The sequence below is a fragment of the Culex quinquefasciatus genome, chromosome 3, assembly GCF_015732765.1.
Source record: "Culex quinquefasciatus strain JHB chromosome 3, VPISU_Cqui_1.0_pri_paternal, whole genome shotgun sequence".
Lineage (NCBI taxonomy): Eukaryota > Metazoa > Arthropoda > Insecta > Diptera > Culicidae > Culex > Culex quinquefasciatus.
The window spans coordinates 137,022,870-137,030,985 of NC_051863.1; the positions used below are offsets into that span (position 1 = coordinate 137,022,870).

General features: G+C 34.2%; 1 protein-coding gene across 1 annotated transcript in view; it reads right to left on the reverse strand.

The window, feature by feature from the left end:
• Positions 1–7,880, reverse strand: part of LOC6043145 — a 179,835-nt gene extending 171,955 nt beyond the window's left edge. The window contains 1 exon segment of the mRNA XM_038261680.1: positions 6,896–7,880. The gene's annotated coding sequence lies outside the window, so the exon portion shown is untranslated.
• Positions 7,881–8,116: the final 236 nt, after the last annotated feature.

The window sequence follows — 8,116 nt, forward strand, 5'->3', positions numbered from 1 at the left end:
GCGAGAAGGAAGAATTTGAACGACGGGAAAAGTTGCCACCCATTTTTGTGAAAACATCGTCATCGGATTCGGTGCGAAAGTGGCTGACCGGATTTATCAAATCTGGTGCTTTACGAGCTTCCATTCGCTTGTGTGCTGATGGACTCAAAATTCTGCTACCTACCAGAAAGGATTACAACTACGTTCGGGATTTCCTGAACAACACAAAGATTGAATACTACAGCCATGACGATCCAGGTAAACGCCCCATGAAACAGGTCCTCCGTGGCTTGTACGACATGGATGTGAGTGTGTTGAAAGAAGAGCTCAAAACTCTTAAGTTGAACGTGATCGAAGTCTTCAAGATGACGAGACACAACAAGGACATCAAGTATCGTGATCAGCTGTACCTGGTTCATCTCGAGAAAGGATCGACAACGCCGTCTGAGCTGAAAGCAGTTCGGGCAATTTTCAACATCATCGTGACTTGGGAACGTTATCGTCCAGTGCACCGTGACGTGACACAGTGTTCGAACTGCTTGCAGTTTGGACATGGTGGAAGGAACTGTTTCATCAAGAGTCGTTGTGCAACCTGCGGAGGTGAGCACAAAACTCAAGCTTGCGAAACAATCAACGAGAACATCGAAGCGAAATGCTTCAATTGCGGCGGCGACCATTCGACCAAGAATCGAAGCTGCCCAAAACGTGCTGAGTTTGTAAAAATTCGCCAGCAAGCCACGACGAGGCACCAACCAAATCGTCGCAAAACACCACCAGCATACACGGACGTGGATTTTCCTGCTTTGGCGTCACCAGGAGCAGGATCTGTTCGAGTGGTTACAAATCTGCAGCCATTGCCGTTGAATCAGCGGCAAAGAGTTGCAGAGAATACAACACCTCCAGGCTTCAGTCAGCAACCGAGGGAAAACCAACCAGCATCAACGGATGAAGGCAGTAGTGACCTGTTTTCACCACAAGAACTTCTGAACATTTTCATCGAGATGACAACAACACTGCGGGGTTGCAAAACTCGCCAGGAACAAGTAAGAACGCTTGGAGCATTCATCTTAAAATACAGTTCGTAGTTTACTCTTTCTAATGATTTTGAATATTTCAATGAATTTTTTTTTTTAGTTTTAAGTTAGGATTAGTTGTTAAAGTGATTTTTTTTTCTTTTTTTTTTCTTTTTTACCCAAATGTATTCGATTCAATGCAATGATGTAAAACAATTTGAAGTAAATAAAATAAATGTGATCAGTTAATAATAAAACGAAAAATACAACAAAGATGAAGAGCATTAGGCCATACCACTTAGCATGTAAAAGAAATGTAATTATTATAAGAAAGTTCAATAAAGACATATTTAATTTCAAAAAAAATAATCAAAAGTTAACAAATTTTCATTCTTTTTCAAATGACAGAAGAGTATTTTTGTTTTTTTTTTTTCTAAATATCATTAGGCTGGAACACATTTTGTCTTTGTCACCTCCTCCCCTTTCAAAGTTGGACCGAAAAATCAGGGAGCTTCTAAAACTTCAAAATTTCAATGAAAATTCAAGTGCGATCAGCTGAAATGGATTTAAAATGCATTCCCCTGCGTTTAAAATCATATGTAGTATGTTTGGATTGATTTAAACATCTTTTGTTTTTTTTTTTTAATTTCGATTATTAGTATCGCAAAAAGTTTTTTTTCGCAAAATTGTTTGTTTTTGTAATTTTTTTTTTAAATTATGATTGCAAAACAACTTAACCAGTGTAAAATGCATTTTAAACCATTTTGGCATTCAAATGTTGGGACTATGGCTTGTTATTTTAATTTTATTTTTTTTTTGTATTTTTGGCCCCGGCCAGAGACGAGTGACAAAACCTTTGGAAAATATTTGCATCGGACTTAATTTTATTGTTGGTGTTTTCTAATTATCAGCATAAAATGGCTCATTTTCTGCCAACTCACACAGCAGTTGATCTAAAATTACCCCTCACAGCCAAAATTTACGAAAATTGAAGAAAAGTTGGCGGTGAATGATTCCTTTTTTTCAATGATTTTTTGAGACTTTTATTGCCAACGCTATGTTATTTCGAAAAATGTTAATTTTTAAAGAGCAGGATGTGTGAATCTTATAAACTTTTTTCCGTGTTCTTTCCATTGCCTTATTACTATTATTCTCTAAGCAACATTTAACAGAAATTTTTTAAAATGTTTTCCCCCTTTTCGAGAATAAAAACCATTTGAAAGTATTTTATGTACTATAAAATTAATATTGTTTGTTAATTGCTTTGAATTTTTTTATTCATATTTAATCGCATTGTTCAATACCAAATTGTTTGCTAATTATTAGTTCTAATAATTGAATTGAATAATATTTGAAGATTGCAAAAATAAATTTACAGTGGAATTTTTTTTTTTTAGCGTGACTTTGCTTTCTTTTTCAGCTTTAAAAAATCGAAGGGTTTATTCCAAATAAAAAAACACAAGAAAATTAATGAAAAGAAAAGTTTAAGTTCAAATAGTTACAATTTGCATAGTTTGAACTGCCAATTAAATTTATCATTTAAATTTCAAAATAGAATTGTTATGTTTAATTAATTCTTATTTAAGGGTGCACAGCAATCAAGGAAGTTGTTGTCTTCTTATTCCAAAATTGTCAAACTTACGGACCCAATCCTGCAAGAATCTGATTGTAAAAATAGTCAAACTTTGTTGTAAATAACTAGGCAGACAGTAATTTAGGGGATGAATAAAAAATTATATCGATAGTTCCCGTAGTTTTGAAGATACTAAAATTTCTGTAATAGAAATCTGGGTGCAAAAGCTATGGTTGATGTGTACCGTTAATGTAAAAAAGAATCATGTTTTTTACATATTTGAATTTATAAATAAATATAGCATTTAACGATATTCACAAGTTTATGTTGTTTTATATTGTAATAAATATTAAAGTTAAACGGTGATCAAAAATTTCCCAGCTGTATCTTCTTGACTTGATTATTTTTAATTGAATTGAGGCCAAAGCATGAATTGCTATAAGGAATGGATAAATGGATTTTATTTGAAAAAGAAACGGATATATTACCCAACTTTACGATTTTTTTTTTAATTTTAGACTTATGTGAAATATTTGATTACAAATTCCCTTAATAAACTATTCTTCAAAAAAAATTAAACAAATTTACAATTCAAGTGCATATTTTGATAAATAATAAATGCCGATGCAAATATTTCCAAAGATAAGATTTGACTAAAATCAAAAATGTTGCGCAAAAAAACTTTTTGCGGTTTTATAACATTAAAATTTCACTGCAACTTTTTTTTAAACTAATCCAAAAATGTCAAAATTATTTAATTACAAACGCAAGGGAATGCATTTTAAGTGAATTCCAGTTGATTTCCCTTAAAATTCTGCAAAAAATCCGAGCTAATTTTTTTTTGAAAAAATATTTTTTTGTCCCCTGATGATGACAAAAATATTAAATAAAATTTGTACCAGTCTAAATGTATTACAAAAATTGCAGAATATTTATCAGCATTCTTTTATCTGCTCTTTTTTTTTCAAGAACAGTGGTATGGACGAAATAAAAAAAATTGTGTTTGCGCATAATATTACAATTTTATTTTTAAAAGAAATTTTGAAAAACTTTAAAAATGTTGTTTTTGTGATAAAATTCCACTTTTCGTTATTTATATTTTTTCAAACATTGGAATATTTTAAATTGAGCTCAATTGTTTTGTAAACAAAAAGTTATATCGAACAATGATTTAAAAAATATATAAACATAAACTTATCACAAACCCTCTTATTCTGAATAAAACACTGACAAAAAATGTTGAATGTTATATATAGTTTGTAACACCTTGTTCACTCTAATTTATTGTTTTTACAAAAAACACATGCCAACTTTTTTGTATGGTTTCAAAGAAAATGTGCTGACCATTATTGTTTTGTTTAGTAAATATTTTATTGTATTCTTTAGTACAATTTTGTACCATTAAGTTCTGAGTAATTCTCGCTGAAAGTGGACCACTATTTACACAAGGTGCTCAAAAATCAAATGCAATGTACTTTTCCAATAGCCCCCACCAAGTTATGAACGAAACCATGTTTGGTTGGTTGAATTTGTCCTCACCTCGGCGCCACGAAGCTAAAACATTTTTTTTAATTGGTAATTTTTTGACTTAGGCGCGCCTACAAAATTGCTAATAACTTTGCAAAACTTCAACGAACCCTTGATGTTTAGGGGTGTTTTGGAAAGGAAATGGCCAGAGCTTTCGAATAAACTTGTCAGAAAAATACCGTTCCATACATTTTTTAGCCACAAAACACCAATGTATTTTTGAAAGTCATTTTTGAAGGCCGGCGCCCCGCTTTATCGAAAAACTGACAAATCCATTCGAAAGCTGAGACGATTTCACATAAAGGACCAATAAATCTAAGGTGTATGTTCCTCCTATCTTTTTTAATCTAATTTTGATTCTGCGAGCACAGCGCTCCGTTCGCATTTCGGGCATCCAAAATGTTGCAATTTGCTTGCCCCATTTTAAGGTTTTGTAAAAAAATATAGGTGCTCACTTTTTAAATGATAGTTTATTGTCCAAGGATCGAAATGCACTTTCGATAATTTACCAATATTTATGTTTTTGGGTTCTTCCAGACAATTTAATGTCGAAAAATTGTTTTTTTTTGCTTTTTTTTTGTAAAATGCTCACTTACAATTGGGTGGACTTTTTTCAGTAGAACTAATGAATGTAGCATGTAGGAAATTTCACTACGAACATTTTTCTCTAAAAGAAAACGTAATTTCGATACTCCAGTGCCAAGATGTTTTAGTTTTAGTATGAGAAAAAAGTGCCAATTTTACAAATTTCTCGGAATCAACAAGCACGGCCTATTATTAACATGCGGCATATGTTTTGGAGGCCAGAGTATGGTTTCTTAAAGTTATTTTGGTCGCTGAATTCGGATCTGGAATCAAATTTCAGATTAACTGTTAAATTTTGAGCAACGCCCAAAAGTTATTTGCGGTAATATGCTGTAATTTTGATCGCTAGTGAATTCGGTCATATTTCATCTTTCGCTCACCTTTAATTGATATTTTACTCACGGATTTTTTTATGGAGATTGTTTTTTTCAACTTCTGATTGTTTTAAGAGGCCTCATGGCGCGGTGGTTAGCGGCTTCGGCTGCCGATCCCTAAGTGGCTATGGGGAATACACGCAAATAATATTTGAGCGTGGCTAAAATATCACGGTTCACTGTTAATCTGAAATTTGATTCCAGATCCGAATTCAGCGACCAAAATAACTTTAAGAAACCATACTCTGGCCTCCAAAACATATGCCGCATGTTAATAATAGGCCGTGCTTGTTGATTCCGAGAAATTTGTAAAATTGGCACTTTTTTTTCTCATACTAAAACTAAAACATCTTGGCACTGGAGTATCGAAATTACGTTTTCTTTTAGAGAAAAATGTTCGTAGTGAAATTTCCTACATGCTACATTCATTAGTTCTACTGAAAAAAGTCCACCCAATTGTAAGTGAGCATTTTACAAAAAAAAGCAAAAAAAAACAATTTTTCGACATTAAATTGTCTGGAAGAACCCAAAAACATAAATATTGGTAAATTATCGAAAGTGCATTTCGATCCTTGGACAATAAACTATCATTTAAAAAGTGAGCACCTATATTTTTTTACAAAACCTTAAAATGGGGCAAGCAAATTGCAACATTTTGGATGCCCGAAATGCGAACGGAGCGCTGTGCTCGCAGAATCAAAATTAGATTAAAAAAGATAGGAGGAACATACACCTTAGATTTATTGGTCCTTTATGTGAAATCGTCTCAGCTTTCGAATGGATTTGTCAGTTTTTCGATAAAGCGGGCGCCGGCCTTCAAAATGACTTTCAAAATACATTGGTGTTTTGTGGCTAAAAATGTATGGAACGGTATTTTTCTGACAAGTTTATTCGAAAGCTCTGGCCATTTCCTTTCCAAAACACCCCTAAACATCAAGGGTTCGTTGAAGTTTTGCAAAGTTATTAGCAATTTTGTAGGCGCGCCTAAGTCAAAAAATTACCAATTAAAAAAAATGTTTTAGCTTCGTGGCGCCGAGGTGAGGACAAATTCAACCAACCAAACATGGTTTCGTTCATAACTTGGTGGGGGCTATTGGAAAAGTACATTGCATGTGATTTTTGAGCACCTTGTGTAAATAGTGGTCCACTTTCAGCGAGAATTACTCTTCTACAAAATTAAATTTTGAATAATCATGAAAAAAATAATATTAGGCGTGCTGTGCTATTTAAAATCATAATTCCTTTTTATTATTACTTTTTTGTTATTAAATTCCATTGATTTGCCAAACGAATTGATTAACATCTTGAAAAAAAAAAAATCCATTTTAATTAATTTATGGACTTTTGTATGTTCCATCTAACTTTTCCACAATGTTTCAATAATATCGGAGAGTGATGAGTTAAAAAGTTATTGTAACATTCTTGTCATGAGTTGGAATTGCTCGTAAATCATTTATTTATTTGTCCTGCTCCATACAAGGAATTATATTAATTTAGTTTGTAAAGCATGATGTTTGAAATAATCTATTGACGAATTTTGAGATTCCATTTTACAGTAATGAGGTTTGGTTTGTTTAGATTGAATATTATATAATTTAAGTATAGGAAACAATAAATGTTTGAGTTAGTTAATCATTTATTGTCAAATATTGCAAGTTTTACAGTAATAGTCAAATTTAAAAAGGCATCATGAACTTATAAATATGCAACTTGGAACACTCTTCAGTTGAAATTGATTTTTTATAAGTTTTTCATTTTTAATACACGTACATAAATAGTGACCTACTTGAGCACACAAAATTTACGACTTAAATAAACCCATTACTTCTTTAACGACCCCGTACCTTATTTAACTGCTTCCTGCTTGCTGCGAAACGCAAATTCTCAATTTCACCTGCTCAAAACAGCTGTCACTTTAACTCACGTCGCACAGAATTCACCTTCAATCGTCACTGTTTTCTTTCCACGATTTTTTATATTCACTTTCTCACTTTCTTGAACTCGATTCCGCCCACTTTCTTTACCAACACCAACCTTGCTGCTGTCTCACTCTTGCTTTTCAAAGAATTTTCTTTCACTTTGGTGAAATGACTCACTTTCTCAGTTTGACTCACTTTAAGCTTGCTCGGAAAACTTCTTTAATTAAGGGTTATCTATCTCAATTAGAAGTTGAAACTTGTTTTTTTCTCTTTTCACTGAAATCTAGGACAGTCGCTTGGGGACCGACCTTTTTGAACGACTGTTTTGAGAACTTTTCCAACGCACTTTAAATATCGCTCCTCGCTCACGATAGTTTTCACCGGTTTTGACTTTTTTCACGTGGAATTTGACGTATTTTCTTCACCCTCAGCACAAATCACACACACACGAATCGACCCACGGAATTTGCTTCGCACCACTCCCGAGCGTCGCGACGTCCACCGAGGACGGAGGGGCGGGTCCTAAATCTTTCGACACCCCGCGCGCAACCAATCCTCGCAGCCCAACGGCGAGGACCCAACCGAGACGAATGAGACGCAAGTCGGACAACTTGAACGCACGTGAGAACAGATTCTTGCTTGGTTTTTTTCCGACCGGTTGTTGTCCTTGGCGATTTTTCGCTTTCCTCGAGTTTGAGGAGGGAAAATTTATTTGGAAATTTTCACAGATTTATTCTTTTGATATTTTTTTAACTTGGAAATTATCATCAAAAATTTCCCCGAGAAAATCACGCGAAAATCTCGTCGAAATAAAAACTTCAAACACCTGACCACCGGGAAAACTTATAACAACTTTGAAACTCCTCAATACCGACGACAGAGCTCGTGAAAAACGACGTCCAACACGATCGGCGCGTACCAACAGACTAACTCGGCGAAAAGCGCGTTTTCCACTCGAATCCCTCGGACGTGTGGAAAATGCAGCCGCCCGGCGGCTGAAAAACGAAGCAACTCTCGAGCAAAACGCCGGCAAGAGTGAAAAACTCTCACATTTTGATATTTCTCTCTCCGCTCTCTCCGCTGCTCCTTTTTCCAACAAGCGGTTTGTTTTCCCGCTTTTGTTGCTCGCACCGTATTTTCCCCTAT